The sequence below is a fragment of the Macrotis lagotis genome, chromosome 1 (genome assembly GCF_037893015.1).
Source record: "Macrotis lagotis isolate mMagLag1 chromosome 1, bilby.v1.9.chrom.fasta, whole genome shotgun sequence".
Lineage (NCBI taxonomy): Eukaryota > Metazoa > Chordata > Mammalia > Peramelemorphia > Peramelidae > Macrotis > Macrotis lagotis.
The window spans coordinates 5844541-5868603 of NC_133658.1; the positions used below are offsets into that span (position 1 = coordinate 5844541).

A 24063-nucleotide genomic window follows, 5' to 3' on the forward strand; every position below is an offset into this window, starting at 1 on the left:
TGGATAGAGTGGTCTGAAAGTCCTGCATTCAAATCCAGTCTCAATTTAATGATGTGACCCAGGGCAAGTCACTTAATTCATTTGCCTTAGTTTCCTCCATAGTACCCTACACCTCCCTCATGGGTGTTTGTGAGGATCAAATGACATGATATGTGAAAAGTGCTCAGAAAAGTGTCTGATCCCCAGTGGTAGGCTTCATGTTCTTCTCCCCTTGCCACAAGATCTTGGGAGGGTCCTTTCCAGATCATCCACCAGGCTGGTTTCCTTTTCCCTTGGGTAAATGGAGGCAATGACACCTCTCTGAAGTCAGTCGACATTTTGATTTTTGTAAGGTTTTATAGGGGCCAGTAAAGTTCACAGCACCCCCAACTCTCAGCTGGTGAAAGGAGCGGACACTGTCCTCTGAAGGCGCCTGCAGCGTTCTGCACCTGTTGGTCACCATTCCTCCCAACAAACACTAAATGGAATCTTAAAGAAGCCAAGTGGCTCATTGTGAGTCCCCAAGGAGGAAATGGCAGAGCTGGCACTTGAACCCAGACCTTGGTTCAGGGGTCACTGTTTCCCCCTGCCTCTCAGGGGAAGACTGGGCTAAATTACAGTGGATGGTATGATTTTAGTAGCTGAGGTCTTAAAACTATTTAGAAACTATCTAGTTTGATTTCTTGACATAGATTCTTACTGGGAAAATAATGGGGTTAAAAAGGTTGTTTCTGGGACCATTGTGGGCTTCTTAAAAGCACCAAGCTCCCTCCCCAAGGCACTCAGATTAATTCATTGTCTTCCCTTCAGGGACCAGTTCCTGACTCCACCTCCAGTCTCTCCAAGACACATGTACTGACTCAATTTGGGATTTGGGAAAAGTTAATTATTTTTTCAATTAACAAAGAGCCACCCCTTCTTCCTCTCACCTCCTACCTTTCCCATTCAAAAAGAAACAATTCTTGCAATAAATGTGTAGAGTCAAGCAAAGCAAATTTCCATATTGGCTGTGTCCAAAAATCTGCCCCCTGAATTCATTGCATATTTTGGTATAGTTGCCCTGGATTCATGGGTAGTCATTGAATTGATTAGAGTTTGGAAATCTTCCCAAATTGTTTTCCTTTGTTTATTTTTAAAAATTGTTTTCTTGATTCTGCTCATTTCCTTCTTCATTCGTCCATATTCCTCTTCCCAGATTTCTCTGAAATCATCCCCTTTATCACTTCTTACAGAATAATATATTTTATTGCATTCATGTTTAACCATTCCCTAATTACTAGGCATAACCTAAAATTACATCATCTTTGCTATCACCAAAAGAACTGCTATAAATATTTTTGTATATTGATTCCTTTTTCTCCCTTCTTTTTGAGAGGATATATACTCCCCTCTGGGGAGTTATATATCAAAGGGTTAGCCTAATTAAGTCATTTGGGGACTTTATTCCAAATTTCTTCCATAATGGCTCCACCAACAAAACATCAACCTACCTGTTTTCCTACAGAAGCTCTAACATTTTTCATGTTTCTTTTAGGTCAGCTTTGTAAATCTGATGACTATGTGATAGAACCTCTGCATTATTTTCATTTGTATTTGTCTCTTCTTTGTGATTTAGAGCAATTTTTCATATCACTATTGATAATTTGGATTTCTTCCCTTGAAAACTACTTATTGATATTTTTGGTCATCTTTCAACTGAAGAATGGTTCTTATTCTTGTAAATTTAAATTAGATTCCTACATATCTCAGAAATTAGAATTTATCAGAAAAAAATGATGCAAAGTTTTTTCCCTTATTTCTAATTTTAGTTGATTTGTTTTTGTTTGTGCAAAAAAACCCCTTTATCTTACTTTGTTTGGACTTGAACTCTTTGACTATTCATAGATTTGACTTAATTTATTTTTTACTCTTCAGATTAGTTTCTGATGTCATCCTTTATGACTAGCTTGTGTTCCTATTTGGAACTTAGTATATGGTGCAAATTTTGTTCTATACTTACATTTTGCCGGGCTACTTTCCAATTTTCCTATTTTTGGTCAAATAGCAAGTTATTAGCTGTGGTGAGGGTGGAGTCCTTTGAGTTTATTAAATATTAGACTCTAGAATTCATTTACTACTCTATATTATGTATCTAATCTGTTCTAATATTTGACCTCTTTTTTTTAACTAGTAAGATCATTTTGAATGATGAATGAATGAAGTAGTTTGAGATCTGATGTTGCTAGGTATTCTTCCTTCCTATTTTTTCTTTTGTTATCTCCCTTGAGATTTCTCTAGCTGAATTTTGTGATTTTTTTCCTTCTAGCTCTAAAAATTCATCCTCTGAAAGTTTCAATGGGATGACACAATAAATAAATTAATTCAGGTAGTCACAATGATATAGATTGTAGTATTTTACCTTCCCCAAATCATATTGTATCTCCTCCTCTGCCCCCACCACAAGTACCTGCATCTACTGTCCATGTCTAAGGTCAGTAACTCATTGCTTCCAATCTCTTAAAGTCATTTAATCAACCAGTCTTCATTAAATGCCAACTGTATACCAGACACTATACTAAGGACACAAAGTCAAAATGAAACCATTTCTTGCCCTCAAGGAGCTTACATTCTACTGAGACGCTACAGATAAGGGGAATAAATAGAAAGAGTAAATATAACCAAAACTTTTTTTCATACTGTTTCTCATTGTGATTGAGTTGATGCTCTCAAGGATCTGACCATCTATTAATGTGGTAAGATGAGTCAAGGAAAAATGCCATAAACATCAGAATGAAGTCAGCTGAACAGAATGAGAGTGTTTTATCCAAATGACTTCCAGCCAGGAGGTTAGGGATTGCTCAAAGCAAGAAGGGAGAGATCCTTGTGAGTTGAACTGAGTCAAGATTTCCTTGGGAAGATGGTATCTGAACCAAACCTTGAGGGAAAGGGAGGATGTGGAAGGACAATGAGTCTAGGGGCTGGGAGCAGGGCAATCAGGGTGGGCTATCAATACTTAGGGATGGCAAAAAGCACAGCTCAGCTAGAACATAGAAAGCATGGTGAAGGGGAATGGCAACCCAGGTCAGTACAGCAATAGGCAATTTTGAGTTGATCAAGTCTAAATGTCTTTGTTTTATGGTTATGTGAGATGAAACCAGATAGATCAGAGCCAGGTGATAAGAGCCTTGAATTTCAGGACAAGAAGTTTGCATTTTCTTTAATAGCCAACTGGACGTGTATTCTGTAGGGACCTCATTTAAACATAAATGTTCCTTGTTGTCTTTCATTCAATCCTGAGCCTTAAAATGCCTGTTGACTGAATCAGTAAGGGAGTCCTTTGAATTGGGGACTTTCTGCCCCTTAAGCATCAAGATAGACCTAACAGTTAGATGATCTAACAGAAAGTCCCCATGGTTTAGTGAGAAGTGATGGAGGACAGGCTAGGACTCAACCTAACCTATCAATGTGGTGTATTGGACAGAGTCAGAAGGATCTGGATTCCAATCTTTTCTCTGACACTCACTTCATAGGACCATGGAGGATGCCCAGACATCTCATTCAACTGAGTCATTTTGTAAATGAGGAAACTGAGACCTAGCCATGGTCCATCATTTGCCCAAAGTCACCCACTAGCAAGTGTCAGAGCTATGATTTGAACCCAGACCTACTGCCTCCATGCCCAGCACCCCCTTTCCACTCTGCCACATGACTCCTCAAACACTGAGTGTGAGGCATCCAGATGAAGAGGGTGGAGGTAGAAATCAGGATAGTTTACAGATAAAGAAGACTTGGAGGAGGTCAAGCTTCTCCACCCTGAGCTCTACCCTGGGCTCCACTCTGGGCTCCACAATGGGCAAAGGGTATTGATACTGCAGTTGTATCATGATTATGTTATAAATCACTCTGAATGGGAACTCTTGCTGATCAGGGACTTCCTAGATGTGGGTGAGCCCTCCAGTGGCACAGACCCCAGCCTCACTCTTTCTCACTCCACATATCCAGTGGATTGCTGTGTTGGTCATGTCTCTACAGTTCTTGCCCCCAGCCCATCTTTGCATCTTTTATATCAATGACTAGCACATAGTGGGTGCTTTACTTTGTCACATTTCCTGACTGTCCACTCCTCAGACCTTCCTCTCCTTCTCTAGTTAGTTCACCTTTTCCAATCACCCATTTCTAGATGCTTCCTTTACACCCTTTTCTGTACCGTATATGGTCATGGTGAGATGCTGCAGCCTGAGTCTATACCCAGCAGATGGCCTTGCCAGTACCCTTGGGGCTCCTGGAATTTTCATGATTTATTAAAGAATAGAACAAAAGATTTTGTGTAGTGCTCCCAATAGTCATGTAAGCAATTCTTGGAGATACTGTCAGTCATATTTAAAAGATGGGGGAACTGAGGCTCAGTTTGGGAGAAGAAAGGACTTCCTTGGCTCCTCACAGTTAGTGGGAAGCAGAGACTGGTTTACAGATAAAGAAGGCATCTGCTGCCTTCAGGTTGGGAGGCTGAAGAAAATGTGTTGAGGTGACTGGCTGGTTAAGGGATTCGTTCCTGTCCAGTTATGGGAGGCTTTTATAGCAAGAATGAATTCATGGAGGCCCAGGTGAGCCTCCATTCTGCTGTCCCCAACCTCCACATCTAGCCTCCCCCCCCCCCATCGTTTCTTGATTTTATCCCCAGGGCCAAGCACGAATAGGTCAGACCCCCCTTCTGGATCCCTGGGTGTCAGTGGTTGTCATGTGGATTTCTGAGTCTTGTGGGCCATTGAGAGTCCCCAGTCTTCATCAGGAGACCAGCATTGGAGACTATGGCCAGCCTGGGACCAAAATTTCTTGTCTCAGGGAGAGCAGTCTGAGAGCTTGTCTTGGCATGATGATCATCATTGTCGCCCTCAGTAACATTTACAGCTAGAACTTCATTGGATCCCTGTGACAAGCCAGGGAGGGAGGTGCTGTGATTATGCCCATTTTATAAATGAGAAAGCAGCAGAGGCAGAGGTTAACTGACCTGCTCAGGGTCAGATGGCTTTGAAGGGGCCCAGGCTGGATTAGAAAGCAGGTCTTACCAATTCCAAATCCAGGGGTCACTGAAATCCTAGGGAATGACCAGGAGAAGGGGAGCAGGGGACCTGAGCAAGGTTAGCCTGGAGAAGACTCAGGTTTTGCATGATTCTTTGGAGAAGAGATTAGACTTTTTCTTCTTGCCCCAGAGAGCAGAGTTATAGTAAGACCTAATGGGTGGCCCGGGGAGGGCATGAGCTCCTGGCCCCTAGAAGTAGATACCTGATAATGTTTGTCCTTTGTTCTTGAAGAAGACCACAACATCAGGGAGGTGAGGCCATGACAAGCATATGAATTGGATTGGAGTGAGGGGGCTGTGCTGAGTCCCCAGCCTCACTTTCTTCTCGAGAGCCATCTGGGTCCAGTGGCCAAATAGGAATCAGGAGGACTTGGAGATGGCTTTGGATGGAAGGCAAGCAGGGTTAAGTGACTTGTCCAAGGTCTGATGCTGGATATGAATTCCTGTCCTCCTGACCAAGTCTCTCCACTGCATCACCTAGCTGAACACCCTCTTCTTAGGGATGCTACAGAAGGGATTCCTGCACAGGGAAGGGTGGGTGTGAAATGGCCTCCAAGTCAGAGATTATGGGCTTCTATTTAATCAGCGACTGGGACTTATAATTTTTTAACATTGATGTTTAAATGTGCCTTCCAGATTATGAAATGCCTCTCCTAGTGAGATTCTAAAATGTTCTTGTAGACGATTTCCCACTGAATTAATGCCTAAGAGGTAGAGACTTTAGGGGGTCTTCTATTTGGCATAGGGAACTGGGTTCTGATCCTGCCTCAGACAATTCACTCGGTGTCTGAGCCTGGGCAAGTCCCTGAACCTCCTGCAGTTTCACAACTTCACAACAAGGAACTTACCTTCATTGATTTTGAGTCATCACTCTTGTTAGAGGGAATTCCTACATTGGAAGGCCCCTATAGTGATCTGGGAGGAATCCTGTAATGTCTGTGAATTCACAAGACTTTGTGTCTAGGGAGAGTTATTTCCAGATGTTTCTTCTCTCTCTCTTTCTCTCTCTCTCTCTCTCTCTGACTCTGTCTCTGTCTGTCTCTCTGACTGTTTTCTGTTTCTCTCTTTCTCTCTCTCTCTCTCTCTCTCTCTCTCTCTCTCTCTCTCTCTCTCTCCCTCAGCAGGCCAGTGAGCCAGTTCCCAGGCCTGCGCTGGTCCCCGTGTCCCTGCCTGACCTGGCCTTCCCCGGAAAGGTGCTGTGTAAACACAGGGTCCAGTGTCAGTAAACAGCTGCTGTCCATGTTTATCCCCAGGGAACTCTTGGCTCTCTCGGGCCTGAGCCTGGGCCTGGCTGTGGCAAGGAGGAGACTCCCCTTCTCTTTCCTTCCTCTTCCTCCAGCCCCATCCAAAGCCGCCTGGGGAGCCATGTGCCCCAAAGGGTGGTTGGCTGCCTCTACCCCTACCCCCCACCTTTGTCTAACTCCCTCTTTGTCCACCCCACCCACCCATCCTGCTGTTGATCGACTGATGGAGAAGGAGTCCTCTTTGGGATCTGCAGCCTTGGCATGTTCTCTCCCTGGGTCTGTGGAGATCCTGTCAGGCTCTTACAGTCCCCAGAAAACAAGTGGCTGTGATCACAGCTACTGCATCTGAGGACATGAGTGTGGTTAGGATTTCTGTGGTTGGAGTTTCCCCTCTCCCACCCCAAATGGGGATTTTTCACTTTCTTCCCCATTTGGTCGCTATTCTCCATAATGAGTTTGTGGCCACAGCATGACTCAACACCTACTCTATGAGAAGTTTCTTCACAACAGCTGGATGCCACTCACAGGAGAGTGGTTTGGGTGGGTGGTGGGAGAGCCTGGGGAAAGGAGGGGGGAGGGGGCTTTGTAGCTGGAGGGTCATGGCCTCCTGGCATCCCTTAGTGGTATGTGATGTAAACACCCCATGTTCCCACATGTTATATGCCTGTGTTGGATTTGGAGATCTCCAAGCCCCCTCCCAGCTCTGATGTTCTGTGTCCTCCATTCTAGGGTCCCAAAGTCTGACATCCCCATTTTAAGGTCCATCTCATCTCCGATCAGCTCTGTTTTATTTCCCGTCCCCCATCCAAACTCTGTTTTCTGGGAAATCCTTTTCTGGGATGGATTTTGATGCTTCATTTGTCCCATGTCCATTTATCAAATAAGATGCACCTATAGGGTTCAGAGTACTGGTGATGGGACAGAGATGAATCAGGTCCCCTTGATGATGGGGCCATATTCTGATGGAATTCCTCCCTGGTCAGGTAATGGGCCAGTGTAGTTGGCTTATACGAGCAATGGCCCATCTGGAAAGTATTTGTCAAGGCAACTTTACAAAATATGATGTGTCTGAACAGCAATTCTCTTTGAGAAGTCTCTATCTGGGGAAGGATGGAAATCATAGGTTTCCCTTCAGAATTTAAGGAGAAAATCTATCATTTAGTGGAGTCATTAACCAAGCCCCTGCTTGGCAGTGTCTCCTGCCTCCATGAGTTCTGAAGTCCAGCTCTGGTAGAATCAAAGAAACACAGACAATTAAAATTTTCAGATGGGGGAAACTGAGGCTAAAGGTCAAAACCCAACTCCTTTTCATGCTTGAGAGGCTGATAGGAACAGTTCCTGATTCCCATAATAGCTGATAGATCATGAAGAAATGTATCTTGTTGTACCTTGAAAAGGTGGGGGACTAGGGATAGTGAATGTTCCACGCATTCTCCGATGCAATTGTGATGTTGACTGGTTCTTTTAATGGTTGATCTTGATTTTAATGATATCAAATTCATTTTATAACAATTTTTTCTTTTATGATATCTAAAAACAGTCAACAAAATAAGATGTACAAAAGACCTTACCCTCATGTTCGTTCTCTCTGTCTGACAGATCCTGGTTCTCCTGTTCTGTTCACCGGTTCTAGAGCAGCGGTGCAGCGGTCCAGCGGTGCGGCTTTGGATACTCCACATTGAGCATCTCCTCTCTTCCTGTTGAACAGGCCCAGTTTTCTCCAGCCCTGAAGATGTAAGTAAAAAAACTGCATTCCTTTTAGGAGAGAGGGGATGCTCTTAGGATATTGGGGCTGGCCCGCTTATGAGTAGACTCAAGACCCCCCATCTAGGCTCCGAATCCTCTGCTTTGGGACAGATTATTGACCCTGAGGTGCAAAGACTTTGTTTGTCCTCTTGTAAACTGTTTGAGTTGTCCTGGATGGCCTCTAAGGCGCCCTCCAGCTTTGATCTTCTATACGAAGCAATACCATTTATGGCCAACATTGATAATAAAAATAAAACACTTTGTAGACTGCAAAGCATTTGATGTACATTATCTCACTTCTGGAGCTCAAGCCAGTGGCTACTAGGGTCATCATCAAGCCTATTTGACAAAGGAGAAGACTGAGGCTTACCTATGGTCACACAACCTGGAAGGATGGGAGTCAAATCCAGGGTTCTCCCATTGCCAGGTTCCATGGTCTTTCTACTTTACAATTCAGGGGACAGATGCAGGGACTACTAATTAATACCCCTTTCCAAAATCCCCGAGTTTAAGGAATTTTCAGCTTTGACATTCTGTGTTCTATATTCTAAGCTTCCCCTCATCTAGACCATTCTTTGTTCTAAAGTCTCTCTCAGCTCTGATAGTCTCAGTTTTAGGTTCTAATGTCCCTTCCAGCTCCTATACTCTGTATCCTGGGATAATAGTGATTCATATTCCAATATCCCTTAGGATCCTAGATCTAGAAAGGGCTAATCCATCTCCCATTGAACAGGGAAGGAAACAGTTCCATTCTGCAAGGCCACTTTGTAGCTCTACCTTGGTCCTAAGTTTCTGGGCCATCACTGTCCACTGAGCCACTTACTTTGTATATGATGGTTCATGGGATACTCACACCACTTTCTGTCTAGGAACCGTTCTTATCCCTAACTTATATTGGAAGGAACTAAGATGGAGAGTTTGTCTGAGGTTGGGAATGAATCAGGGTCTTGCCATCTCCAAAGTCAGTATTCTTCCCATTATACCCCAAGACCAGGGGCATCCTTGGTACACTGGGTCCATTCCTGTGCAGAACAGGAAAGAAGAGAAAGCTAGACTATTAGAGATCCAAGTAGCAATCTAGGATTTTTGAAACCTAGAACTTAAGAGTGGCAGAGTTTGCAGGAAAAAACCCCTGAGTCCATCAGGTCCAGATGCCAAGGTCAGAGAAATGAAGAAATCCTCTCATTATCTCTCTCCCAACATAGTTGGACAAAGGCTACATTTGAAACTATTGTCCTTTCTCCATTTCCTCACCCCACCCCCTTTATCTTCTTTCTTCCTTCTTCGTCCTCAAATTTCATTTTCTCTTCCTCCTGATAGCATCCCCTTTTTGTTATTTGAGGGCCTGAAAAGAGAAGAGAATGTGTTTATCTCTCATGTCCTTGCTGGGCCTTTCCTTGGCACAGTCTGTTCTCTGGTGGAGATCTGGGGCCAGAGAAATGGATTTTGTTCTGTGTTGGTTTGTTTGTTTTTGTCTTTCTACCTGTTAGACTGAGGCAGAATCTAACAGTCCTTTGATGTATCTCTTAGGGCAATGAAACAATGCTTCTTTGGTCACCCTAACACATGACTACCTTACATTGAGCTTGTAGTCCCCTTACATCCCCAGATCCTTTTCAGCTGAATTGGCCCATAGCCATGCCTCCTCCAAAGAGGAAGTTGAAGTTGTTGGGTTGTTGGTTTTGGACCAAAGTGCGGAATGTTGTCAGTATGACTTTTCCATTTCATCTTATTAGATCTGCCCATCAAGAACCTTTGAGATCTTGTCTCGGTGTGTTGATTTTCATTTTGGGGTCAGCTGATCATTTGATAATCATGTCAAATGTGCCTTTGTTCAAGTGTTTGGTGAATTTTTGTCAAACAAAGAAAAGGGGGAAAAGGAGAGAGTCCTAGGGGTGGAGATTTCAAATTAATTATCGGCATCATCATTAATAATAGTGATAATAAGGGCATTCATTTATATAATGTCTATTATGGGCAAGATATTTGATTTGCACAACAGATCTGGAGGTCGGTGTTATTATCCCCTTTTAAAGTTAGGAAACTGAGGCAAACAGAGGCCAAGTGATTGGCTCATGATCATACAGTTAGTAAGTGTCTGAGATCAGATTTGACCTCAGATCTTCTTGACTACAACCCCATGCTCCCCCCTAGGAGTTTTCTGCTACCTTTTAGAGAGAGAGACATAACCCAACATAAGCTCCACTACTTCACTGCCTCAACTTCCCTCCAAGTTGAAGTGAAATCACCAGTGTCCACTCGTTGTCCCCAATCTTCATTCAATTTCAGGGTTGGAAGGGATCTCATTGATCATTCCTCACCATAACATATGAGATGGGGGTTCACTCAACCTCTGCTTGAAGACCTCCAGGCTAGGAAGGGAACTTATCCTCTCTTAAGGCATCTCATTCTATTTTGGAAGACATTCTTCTTGGTCTTTATATTTCTTTTTTTTTTTTTTTGCAAGGCAATGTTAAGTGACTTGCCCAAGGTAATTATTAAGTGTATGAGACTGGATTTGAACTCAGGTCCTCCTTACTCCAGGGCCAGTGACTAACCATTAGGCAACCCAGCTGCCCCAAATACAAGCTTTTTTTTTTTTTCTAAAGTGGTGCAATGTGGTTAAGTGACTTGCCCAAGATAGCATAGCTAGTAAGCATCAAATGTCTAAGGCCAGATTTGAACAGAGGTCTCCAGGCTGGCATTCTACTCATTGCACCACCTAGATACCCTGATATTTCATTTTTAAAAGTTCTCTTTTATTTATTTATATCTCCTAACATTTAGAGTAAATGTTGCTGGGTGACAGACTCTAAGAGAGACTCACTACTTCCCCCTCAAGGTTCCCATCATTTCCACTATGGCAAACGGTTTCTTCTTGTTGGGGAGAATCAAATCAAAATGAGCAGTTCCCCTTGACTGTTCCGCATTTGAGCAAGTTTTCTAAACAAGAGAAGGTCCACTAGCTTCTCCACTTTGTGGAGCGAGAATTCAGGGAGATGACAAGAGAAGTGAAGCCTCTCCCCACTGCTGTTCAAACGGCCTGTTTTCCCAATTGACTCATCTGTTTCCCTCTCAGCCAAAGGGGTCTTGAAATTCTGCTAACAGTACGGTTCCATCTCAGTTTTCTACATTGAAATATCCCCTGGCATGCTTCCCCACCCTGATTGCTGGGTTCCATCACTCTTGAAGGGTTCCTGTAGGTCAAATGTCACTCTACTTGCCCCATGTTAGTCATCCTGTTTTATTAGGGTGAGGGATCTCATGTAAAGTCTTATTCTAGTCATGTCCACCATCATACCCTAACTCCATGAGGCCGTTGAGGAAGCCAATGTCTCTGTGCATTATATTCATTTCATCTTGTTCCTGATCCATATTTAAGGCACCCATGTATATACTCTTTGAGACATGTTTTTTCTTGCTTGCTCCAGTTTTAGATTTCAATTCTCGTGAATACTGGAGGATCTCTCCTTGTATTCTTCTCCTTACACTTTCCATGATATTTGAATGGTGGATGGACCTAGGTAGTTGTTTCCCCCCCCCCCCATTTTTTTTTAGGTTTTTGCAAGGCAGTGGGGTTAAGTGGCTTGCCCAAGGCCACACAACTAGGTAATTATTAAGTGTTTGAGACCGGATTTGAACCCAGGTACTCCTGACTCCAGGGCCAGTGCTTTATCCACTGCGCCACCTAGCCGCCCCTTCCCCCATTTTTATTTTAATCTTTTAATTCAATTTTCACTATACCATCCAGTGCATTCTTACCGGACCCTGGCTTCTGTGCTCTGCCTCTTGCCAACAACCTGTCATCTCTCTGTTTCAAGACATTGTCCAGAAATTCAAATCCCGTGGTCAGACACCATTTTCCTAGCCAACTGCTTGTGTCTCCGTGCTGTCTTCCTCATTCAAAGCCATTTCTTTTGTTCTGGTACCAGGAGGAAAATACTACTTGTACACCTGAGGACTTATTTGCCTTGCTCAAGACTTGACCTTTCTTTACAATGCTTTCTAGATTTCTTGAAGTAACACCACAGAACCGTAGGACATTAGAGTTGGAAAAACCTCAGTGGCTGTCCAGTCCAGATCATAACTTGAAAAAGAAATCACCACTATTCCAAACCCAGTAAGTGAGGGGTCATTCCCCCACTTTTGAAGGCTATGGTGAGAGGGAACCCACATCCTACTGAGGCTCTCTTTCTAGTGAGCTCTGTGAGATTAGTTTCCCTTTAAATGGAGCCTCCCTTGGTCTCTTTCCAACTTCAACCTATTGCCTCTAGCCCTGCCTTTGGAACCAAACCAAGTGTGTGTGAGTTAGACTGGAGAAATAGGACTCGAGGTCCCTTTTCCCTCTCAAGTTCTGCCCTTCTGAGTGTCTAATTGTACTCCCACACTACGGTTCTTCAGATACTAGGAGATAATGATCTTCTCTAAGCTCTCCTCCCTACCTGCTCCCAGTCCATCTCTTTTCTTCTTCAATCTGAATATCCCAGTTCTTTTTACTTATCTTCTTATGACTTGAACTCAAATCTCTTCCCCTTCTGATTCAGCTACAATGGCATTCTCTGTGCTATCAATGTCCCTTCTAAACTCATATTTGCAGCCTCCTCAGCATGGTACCATCATCCTATTAGATAAGGATGCCAACAATGCTGTTGTACAGATCATTGCTAAAAATGTTATGTGGCACAAGACCAAACTCAGATTCATAGTTAAGGACATTCGTTCCCCATAGATCTTCTAAGTGATGCCAACAGTAAAATGATTTTGGTTTGATCATTCTGCCATGACAGAATCAATCAAACTATGCAACAAGACAACTAGCATCTATTAGGCACCTACTTTATACCAGGAAGGGCTGCTTGGTGGAGCAATGTATACAGTGCTGGGAAGACTCTTCTTCATGAGTTCAAACCCAGCCTCAGACATTTATTATCTGTACAACACACTGAACCTTGTTTACCTCAGTTTCCTTATCTGTAAAGTGAGCTGGAGAAGGAAATGAAAGACCACTCCAGTGTCTGCCAAGAAAACCCCAAATAGAGTCATGATCAAACACAATGACTGCTTTAGGAACTATGCTAAGCCCTAGGGATACAAGAAAAGGCACAACTCACCATTTAATGGGAGAGACAAAGTAAAAACCGATGGAGACAGGCATCTCTGAGGGAAAGCATGAACATAAAGGAGGACCAGCAAAGACTTTCTGTGGAAGATGGGATTTAGTGGAGACCTGAAGGTTCATCCAGGAGATGAACTCAGGAGGAGAGAGAGTTGTGGGCAAGGGGGACAGTTGGGTTAAGTGCCCCAAGTGGGGGATAAGGAATGTCCCTTTCAGAGAACAGCCAGGAGGCTGGTGTGTCTCTGGATTCAAGAATGGAGAGTATGGTTAAGAAGATAGAAAGGCAGCAGGGACCAGGTTAGGAAAGGCTTGGGATGACAAACGGAATTTTTCTATTTGCTCCAGGAGGCCATAGGGAGCCACTGGAGTTTGTTGAGCAGGAGGATGACCCAGTTAGACCTGTAATTTAAGAAGAAGGATTTGACAACTAAGTGACATAGGCAGGGAATAGGAAGAGACTGGGGGCAGAGAGGCACATTGAGAAGCTATATGGTCCACACCAAGACGACACAAGCAAGATGACATAGAGGAAGAATAAGCGTAAGATTTCATTGCCACTTGTCTAGGCAGTCTGGGCAAAAGTGAGGAGTCAATGCTCTCTTTGGAGTTATGAACCTGGAAGTCTGGAAGGATGTTCCCATCCTTAATAATAATAGGGAAATTAAAAAGGAGGGAAGAGTTTGGAGGGGAATGGGGGAGTGAGGAGTTTTCTTTTGGAAATGTTCATCTGAAGATGCCTAGTCAAGGTGCATCATGTCAGCAAGCATTTATTTAGCACTTACTGTATGCCAACCTCTGGGGATAAAAAGAAAAAGAAAGAGGGAATGCCTTGAGGGCACCTACATAGGAATGGGACCCAGAAGAGAGACTGGGACTACAAATAGAGATCTAGGAGTCATTATAAAAATAACAAGACCTTTGGCAGCTGAGGAGGTTGCGATGTGAGAGAAGAGAAAGACCTTGGTTAGACTCACCATTACATGGTGTCATACGGATGCAGATCTGGCCAAGGAAACAGAGGACAAATGATCAGAAAGGCAGGAGGAGAACCAGGGAAGAAGTAGTCTCAGAAATCTAGAGAGAAGAGAGTGTAGGGTGGAGAAGACCATGATTAACAGGGTCAAAGGCTTAAGAGAGGTCAAGAAGGGTGAGGATGAAGAAAAGGACATTCAAGTGATCAGTAAAGAAATCATTTGGGGCGCATGGAGAGAACCATTTTGATGGCAGAGCATATTGGAAGCCAAATTGCAGAAAGAGAGAAGAGAAAGGGAGAAGCCAAGCAGTTGATTCTAGGAGGCCTAGTGTGGAAGATCTTTCTACATCTGCAGGTCAATGGCCTGCTTGTAACATATAGTCTTGGGGCATTTCCCAGGCCCCTGAGAGGTTTCATGACTTGCCAATGGTCACACACTTAATATGTGCCAGAGGCAAGACTATCCCAGATATCGTCCAGTCTGCTATCTAGTATTTCATGTTCCTCCTCACCATTGCTACTAGGTTTTTTTTAAATGTTTGATATCTTTGCTTCTTTTTCATCTGTATTCCCCGGTGTGTCTCTTCCACTTCCTTGGAACTATCTCAAAAAGAAAAAAAAAACCATTAAGCAGACCAGTAAAATACGGCAAAAAGTTTGACCTTGTATATAGCATCCTGTCCCAATAGTTCTCCCCCTCTACAAAGAAGTGGATGAGATGCTTCTCAAGTCTCTTCATTGGAGTCATTAGTTTAGTTCACAAATGGGGAAAAATGATGATTTAAGTAACAATATAAAGATGAACCTGTAAATTTCAATGATATAAATTCAAACTGCCACCAAAGTAATTCCCTTTCCTCTAATCTGAGGCAGCGCCTCTGCTTCTTCTAGCTGAAACAGTTACCTATGACACTTGGAGGCAAATGACCTATCCAATCAAGGTTTGGCAGAGGTCAAGCTTGAGCTTAGAGTTTAGTGTCTAGGGTTCCCCGGCTCTAAGGCAACTGTTTACTATGCCACATTATTTCTCATAAAAAATCAATGATTATAATGGTATCACTATTATTTATTAGCAATAATAACATCATTTTTGTCATTTATAATGTTATTACTCTAGTCTACAAAATGCTATTATTGCTATAATTAACAGGATTAATACCGTGGATATAAGTAGCGAAAATATTTTCAATAAAAACAATGAGATAATGCCCATAAAACTCCCTTTTCCGAGCCAAAAATACAGTGTGAATTCTGGGGAGTGTCCAGTGGCAGAATGTGAGAGAGTTCTCCAGGGTCTGGATTTTCCATGTTTCCGTCCTAGCCCCAGCATCCTGCTTTCAACTCCTGACTTTGCATGTGTTGTATGACAGGCCCCAGGAGGCTGGACAACATGGAGACTTGGACCATCAGAAATCTCGCTCATTCTGTTTCTCTGCTTCTGTTTAAATCCCACTGCTTCCTAAGGGTGTTCCATAGAAGCCCTTCCTGGTGTCTCTGAGGACTCTGCCCCCCCCCCCCCAAACTGTTGAATTCTGGGTTATAATGACCAAAGCAGATACCAGGAAGCCAACACCATCATGACCCTTCCCATGCTGACCCTGTTCATGAGCTAGCCAGTGTCCTTTGTGCCCAAGCTCTGGTTTGACAAGGGTTTGAAGTTGGAAAGAGAACTCTGGGTCACCCCTGAATGACCTGACCCTTGGGATGCTGCTTGCCCAGTCCCCTCATAAAGCACTGTGTTCCTGCCTCCCACTTCTTATACAATGTTGTTACTGCATGTTGAGTTGTGATTGGATCTTTTCCTCCTACCTCAACTTGAGCTTCATGAGGCCATAGCATCCTGGACTTAGAGCTAGTGGACCCCGGAAGCATCAAGGCCACCCCCTCATTTCCTAGAGAAGGAAACAGATAAAGCTCAAGAGGGGAAGGTCATATTGAATCATCAAATATTGGGCACCTACTGCATTCCAGCCATTGTGTCAGATTCTGGGGCTACAGAGGCAGAAAGGGGAAAAAATCCTGGTTTCAAGGAGATTCCTTTCTGTTCTGATAAGTGGCCTGTGGCAGACTTTGAATTCAGACCCTACCGCTGAACCTTCACTGGAACAGAAGATTGTACACATGACCAGAGCTCTCTATGCAAATGTATAATTTTTTTAACTATAAAACTCTAGTCTTTACCTTTAAGGTATTTACAATCTGAGAAAATGATGGAGATTTTGTGTTGTTGTTCCAAGTTTTTTAATTAGTCTTTTGGTTCCCATATGTCTGGGAGGTGAGAATAGAAGGAGGCAGGAACAGAGAGGACATCTTTCCATTCTTGAAATCACCAGACTCTTCTTTCTTCTTTAGATAAAGAGATCCCCAAGAAAGACAGAAGAGACGGCTCTGCCCAACACTCAAGCTGTCCAGTGGCCTGGTCTGGGCCTGGGGGGCTCTGCTGACAACTTTTTTCCCATCAGCCTGGATTGGTAACTGTAACTCCTAGGAAATTATACTTCCAGGTAAGTGACCAAGTGAAGTATGACCAGTCCCTCCTCATCTCCTCCTGCAGTTTGGAATGCCAATTGTCATGCCATTCAATATCAAGTGCTCTCCATAGTCAGTACCCTTCAGTTCATGGTAATTGTCACTTAAATTGATGTTTAAATAGTACTCATGGGTGAAAAATCTTTGATTGTTCCAAACAAGTCCTGGAGGTCAATGCTACAAACACGGATACCAACATTTTACAGGTTTGGAAATTGGGGGCCCAGCATATACTATGCTGAGGGCTAGGGATATAAAGAAAGTAACTAAAGAACTACCATCATCAGGCAGAAAATCAGAAGACTTCCTCCTTGCTCATAGTACAGGGTTGGTCCTGTTCATTCAGCTTCAAAGGTTTGGAAAATGGTGACATAGAGATGGTTTGAGGGCAAGGCAAGAAAGAATGATGAGAGATTTCTTTTTTTTTTCTATTTTTTTTACTTATTTAAAACAATGGGGTTAAGCGACCTGCCCAAGGTCACATAGCTAGGCAATTGTTAAGTTTCTGAGGCTGAATTTGAACTCAGGTCTTCCTGAGTACTCTATCTACTGTGTCACCTACCTGCCCCAATGAGAGATTTCAAAGAAGTAAATTTAGACTTGATATCTAATTCCTAAGAATTAGAACAATCCCAAGGTGGAATGGACTATCTTAAGTAGTAGAATGGGTTATCCCAAGGAGTAGAATGGGCTGTCTCAAGAAATGGATTGCTCTCCCTCACTGGAGGTCTTCAGTTTAATTCAATGCAATCAGCATTTGGAGTCATTTTGACATTTTTAAAAATTTTTATTTATTTAAGGCAATGGGTTAGTTAAGTGAGTTGCCCAAAGTCACACAGCTAGGTAATTATTAAGTGTCTGAGGCTGGATTTGAACTCAGGTCCTTGTGACTCCAGGGCTGGTGCTCTGTCCACTGTACCACCTAACTGCCCCAATCAACATTTGTTAAAGGCCTACTATGTTAGAGGTATGATCAAAGTTGAGGGTCTCCTGTCTCTAAGGAGAGGGGCTTTTCCATTGCATTCCCCTCTGAGTCATGGTGTCTCTCCAAGGCCAAGCCCAAGGAACAGAAATCCCAATGGAACCTGCCCCTTCAGTGATTCACAGGTCCTTCAAAGGCCTCCATTACTGTTAGATGAACCGCAGCCTGGATCGTGAAGGGCCCACACAGTGGGCCAGTGAAGGTTGGAGAAGTGTCCCTGCTCTGGACATATTCCATATTTGGGTGGAGCACTTTCAAGTTTGTGAGAACTAAGGCTGGTCATCTCTTTATGGTTCCTATCATATCAGCATGACCATTAACAGTGATGAGAATAGCTGGTGTTTATATCACTTGCATTTTAATATATAAAATTTGCAAAATTTCTCGTAGCAACCCTGGGAATTAATGCTAGCATCCTCAATACTTGTGGTACTTCTTTTATAAAAATGTATTTGGTTTTTGCATTTTCATATCAGCCACCTCTCTACTGTTTACCTTCTCCCACCCTACCCCCAAATCATTTTTTATAACAAAGGATAAATAAGTGGGCAAAATATCTCATCCAAATAAATCAACATATTAAAACAGTCTGATATGTTTAGGTCCAGCATCCAGGGTTCCCCACATCCACAAAGAGAAAAGGATAGCAGCCCTGTCGTAGAGTGTCTCTTCTTGGGGGGCGTTATTCATTCATCTTGATTATTATGGGGCTGAAACCATCTGCTTCCATCTCTTTGGCCCTTCTTTCATTCAGATTTCCACATAGTCATGGTTAAGTTTGTTTTTCTGGTTCTGCTTTTTTAATTTTCCCTCTGCCCATAGAGGTCTCCTAATAATGCATGAGTTGGTATTGTATTGTATTGTGGGAACCCCATTGCTGCTCAGGAGGAACTCAAGTTGCCCCCATGATTTCTAAACCCATGCTCTCATTGACTCTAGAGATCCTGGGGTACCATGAATGACATTCAGTCAATAAATGCACCCTTGCACTCCATGGTGGCCAGGTAGCCAGGCTTACACATGCCCAGGTTGGCTACAAACAATCTGATATGGTTGAAATGTCAGAATCTTTTCAGGACTTCCTCCTACCTCATAGCACAGGCTTGGTCCTGTTCATTCAGCTTTAGCATTTTGGGAAATGCTGGTATAAAGATGATTTGGGGGCAGGGACAGAGAGAGGGATGAGAGGTTTCAAAGAAGTAAATGTAGACTTGATATTTAATTTCTAAGAATTAGAGCTGTCCCAAGGTGGAATGGGCTATCAAGATGGAATGGGCTATCTCAAGATGAAACCGTTATCCCAAGTAGTAAAATGAACTATCTCAAGAAGTGGAAGGTTTTCCCACATTGAAGGTCTTCAGTCTAATTCAATACAATCAGCATTTGTTAAAGACCTACTATGGGCCAGGGACTGTGCTGGGCCATGGAGATACAAAGTTGAAAATGATACTATTCTTGCCCTCAAGGGACTCATAGTCAATGAGGGAGGAGAAAGGGAGACTCTCAGAATTGACAGGTATATATGAAAGTAAATGCAAAGTTTAGAAAAAGTAAGGTTTTAGAAGTAAGGCCCAAAGTAGGAAGAGTCTGAATAGGCTTTCTTGAGGACAGGGCTTCTTGACTTGATGTCCATACTTTTTTAAAAATAGTATTTTGATAACATATTAAATAACAATGGGTTCTTTTGTAAGCATCATTTCGTTTTGGGCTTTTTAAAATATTATTCTGCTAAGAGTTCATTGGCATCACACAACTGCTAATGAGACCCATGACAAAGAAGGTTAAGAACATCCGTTCTAGGAGGTGACCCTGAAACAGAGATGAGAAGGAAGCAATAGGTTCTCTGGGGCAGCCAGGTGGCACCATAGAGCATAGAGTACCAAGCCTGGATTCAGGGAGACCTGAGTTCAAATATGACCTCAGAAGGAGACACTTATCAACTGTGTGATCCTTCACTTCACCCTTCAATTCTCAGTTTCTTCATCTGTCAAATGATCTGGAGGAGGTAATGGCAATCCACCTCAGTGTCTATACCAAAAAAATTTAAAAATAGGGCCACAGTGTCAGATTCAACATTGTGACATAAGTGAGCATGACAAGGATGTGCATCCTAGGCATAGGAGGCAACCTGTGGCAGATGGAAGGTCAACTATGGGGAATGGCAAGCAAAGCATGTTGACTGTTGATCCACTTAGGTGTTTCCATGAAGACTGAAACCACTGATTGTGAGCAGAGGAAGGTTGTGGTCCATGGAGAGAAGGGCAATTGTCCCTCCTAGGAATAGTCTCCATCCTGGCCCTTTGAAAGACTTCCTCTGGTCTAGGGTGGATCTGGAAAACGAAGACGGTGAATCAGTTCCTGTCAGCTCCAAATCCACCAAGAACCTAAGGCCCAACTTCCCGAGGAGCAGGAGCAGAAATAGAAGAGTTGATGGACCCAGGGCTGTGTGTACGAGGAGACAAGCCTAGGTTCCGTGCTTTGAGGATAGACAACAGGCTCCAAAGGAAGGTGGTCGACAGTGTGTGCAGCATGGATTGGAGAACCAGACTCTGGGGACAGTTGGAGGCCAGTGAACCTCTCTAGAGAAGCCAGATGCTCATGAAGGTCTTTGGGAGTTGGGGATGGTGGAAGGCAAGAGGAAACGATCCAAGCTATGGTCTTCTCCAGGGACCAGAGCCTGGAGAAGAACAATCCTACTGGCATCACTTGGAAATCAGGAGGAAGAAAAAACTATTCTGAGGGAAAAGGAGTCTGTAGAATAAGGAAGTTCTTGGAGGCCCTGCCCATGGAGTAAAAGTTGTCTGTGTACAGCCTAGGGAAGGGTCTTCTTCAATAACTATCCTAGCTAATCTAGGAAGTTTGCCCTACAAGAGGGATTTCCCACCCCCCTACCCCCAGTGATTCAGGAATCTGTACTGAGCGGTGGAGAGGCCCCATGCTACTAATGTCATGGATCTGAGGTCTAGGCAGAAATCTTCCCTAATTTCCCCAATTCTCAGCAATACCGAGCAAGTTTAAGCTTGACATATCACAGCAAGAATCAAGGGGATTTTCCCCATTGCTCCTAGGACCAGTTCCTCTATGGAGAGACCCAAAGGTGAATGAGTCATTCAGTAGTTGAGGTTCTGGAGTCACCAGCATTCTTCAGACTGGTCAAGTCAGCATCCATCTGCTCTTGTAATGGGCTACTATCCTTGCATACCCACTCTGTCAAGACCATCCTCCCTGCTCTAATCTTGCCTCTCCTCAGCCTTCATCTCTGTTCCAGTTATCTCAGACACGCTAATGATGGGAATAGAGGAGAAGCTGCAAGGAGTGGACATTGTGGTTGGATTGCCTAATGGTCTCACTCTGGCTCTGTGCATCCCCGACGAGAAGCACACTGGTCTGGTTGACCTTGACCTCAAATCCTTGTACCTTTCCCTCGAGCCCCAGTGGTTTCATTTCAGAAAACGGGGCTGGTGCTTACAATGCTTCCCCCACAGGGAAGACCATTATCCATCCTCAAAGCACTGAACCTAGGCTTGTTCTCCTTGTACACATGGCCCTGGGTCCATCAGCTCTTCTATTTCTGCTCCTGGTCCTCGGGAAGCTGGGCCTTAGATTCTTGGAATCATGGATTAAGAGCTGGCAGGAACTGATTTGCCCTCTTCATTTTCCAGATCCACCCGAAACCAGAGGAAGTCTTTTAAAGGGCCAGGATGGAGACTATTCGTAGGAGGGACAATTGCCCCTTTCTCCATGGGCACCTGCCATGAGTAATGAGTGGGATCTTCTAGAATGTTGACTGGACCAGGAAGGCATCTGGACATGGGACAGAGAATGCCAGACCTGGGAGGACCCTTAGCTTTTGCCTAGTCCCAACTGTACCCATGGGGATACTGGGTTCCAGGTAGTAGAAACTACTTGCCCAGGTCACTGAGTGAATGAGTGGTCTCCTGGGTATTCCCACACCATCCCAGCAGCTAAGCACCAACAGAATGCAGACCTCAGGTGGATTTGGTGTGAGCATGGGAAATCTTTTGTACAGAAACGGTGAAGATAGGTCGGAGGCAGTTTGGCCTTTTCCTAGACTGTGATCAATCAGTCTGTCAATTAATATTTATCAAACAATTTTCTGCTCCAGCTCTGTTGGACCCTGAGAACACAAAGGACAAATGGGAGCTTGGTCCTACCCTCCTGGAGGAAGGGCATTCTGCTATGGGGAGATGATGCCCACATATGCATAGGCATATTGAGTCCATACAGTGATGTCTGTGAAATACAGATCCGAGGGGATCTTGGAGGAGAAGGCTTATGTCCCCACCTGTCAGTAAATCCCAGCTCACTGTGACTTTGAATAATTCATTCCTATGAGAAAGCCTCAGTTTTCCCATTTGTAAAAGATGGGTGAGGCTTTCTCTGATCTAAGACCCATCACAGCCATGACCTTCTGTGTTCTAAGAGTCTTCAGAGCTCTGACATCCCTTGTTTAGGACCCTGCCATTCCTTACCTCCATGGTCCATGAGGAAGGGACTTGACATCTGGAAGGATACTGGAGCCTCAAGACTTGAGGTTCCTTGTGGGCCTCCCCCAGAAGCTCAGCCCGAGAGCCTAGCTCAACCAGATCATCTAGATAAGCTTTGTCAGTCTGTTTGCTTGATCTGAGGGTGAGCCTGGTTTAGCATTCCGAGCACAGAAATTCCTGGATGGCTCACGTGTCCGGGTCTCAGTCCACCCACCTACGTGGAAGCACTGAGCGGTCATTAGGAATCTTGAGGCTTGGAGAGATCTGCAATCTTCATTTACTTTAATGATCCAGAGAAGACTCGTTAGGAATGTCTGAGATGCAAATTCATTAGGAAAAGTGGGTGGTGGGATTTCAGGCCCAAACTTACAAATCTAAGCTGGGGCAGTCTTTAGTCATCCTGATTTGATAGAGAGAGCCACTACCTCCCAGGGGATGGGGGCCCTTAGAGTCTGGGAGTCTGGCTTCTCATCCTGATCCTAATGCCTGCTTGCTTACTAGCTGGCCAAGTTACTTCAGCTTTCTCAGCCTTAGTTTCTCCATTTGTAAAATGAGGATAATGATAGTGTCTACCTCCTTGGGTTGTTGTGAGAATAAAAGGAGATGATGTCTGCAAAGTACTTTCTCATTGTAAAAACCTGTATTGTTAGGACAATAATGATGCTGATTCTCCAAAGAGCTAATGATTGGCACGTCTGGCCAGTCATCAGTGTTCTTAGGGTGGTAGAATTGAGAGCTGAATGCGCATCCCCCCTCCCCCTGGGCGGGATGACAGCTTGAAGCCTGTGCAGGAGTTGGGGAGAGTGGACCCTTCCCCTGCAACCCAGAGGCCTCTGGGAGAGCATCCTTTTCTCTATAGCAGCTGGACTGTGGCTGCTGCATGTTGGTCACTGAGGCCCCTTAGTGGACACAGCCCCAAATTGCAGTCCCCAAACCTGAGCAGATTGGCCTGTACATGCCAGCTCCAGGGACAGAGAAGGGAGAACTCTGGTCATCCCACCAGCCCATGGTTGCCTGGATCTCCTCCTCTTGAGGCAGATTGTAACTGGCAGCGTTTGAGGTTAGAAAATACAGAGAGACACAAGATGGATAGAGAGAGGAGAGCGACTACCACAGAGAGAGATGATGGAGAAAGTGAGAGCCAGAGACAGGGATTCCCTGAGATAGCTGCCCTGGCAGGAGATGCAGTGGGGGACCAGGAGAACTAGAGGCAGAAGGAGACCGAGAGAGTGGAGGAAAGTCATGGAGGAGCTAGGGAAAGAGTCAAAGGAGACATAGGGGCCAGGAAGAGAGGAGCCCACCAAGGAGGCAGAAATAGGGAGAATGGGGATGTGGAACAGGGCCGGTCACTAGAGGGGCTCTGGGGTTCTTCGTACCAAGTCTAGTGGTCTCACTCTGGCTCTGTTAATCCATGGTGAGAAGCACACTGGCCTGGTTGACCTTGACCTCAGATCCTTGATAATTATGAATAGTTAATAATAATAATATTATATAATTATTATAATAGATAATAATTATAAATTTAATTGCACTTTATGGTTTTTCTAGTGCTTTACAAATATTATCTAATCTTATCATTGCAACAACTTTGGGGGGGGAGGGAGGGACTATTATGATCTCTACAGATGGGGAAAATAAGATAGACAGTTTGGTTAAGTGACTTGTTCATGACCATTCAGCTAGCAAATGTCTGAGACAGGATTTGAACTCAGGTCTTCCTGATGCAGGCCCACCACTCTATCATGGCCCCTTGCTGCTAAGGAGACCTAGTCCTGCCAGAAGGAGGCCTGGATTTGAGCCCTGTCTATCCACTCAGTAGTTGTGTGACTTAAGTCACATTCCCTCTCTGGTCCACACCTGTGTCCTCTACCAAGTGGTGTAGACAACTGACCTATGTGGACCTCTTCCCACCATCGACCAGAGAGCC

The 24063-nt window shown here is 44.1% G+C and overlaps 1 protein-coding gene across 2 annotated transcripts in view; it reads left to right on the forward strand.

Moving 5' to 3' along the window:
• The window catches only part of CYRIA (CYFIP related Rac1 interactor A), an 87228-nt gene that overhangs the window by 29301 nt on the left and 33864 nt on the right, over positions 1–24063 (forward strand). For both annotated transcript variants that reach the window (XM_074195064.1, XM_074195066.1), the window contains exons 2-3: positions 7882–8016; positions 16470–16621. The gene's annotated coding sequence lies outside the window, so the exon portion shown is untranslated. The remainder of the gene's footprint in view (positions 1–7881; positions 8017–16469; positions 16622–24063) is intronic.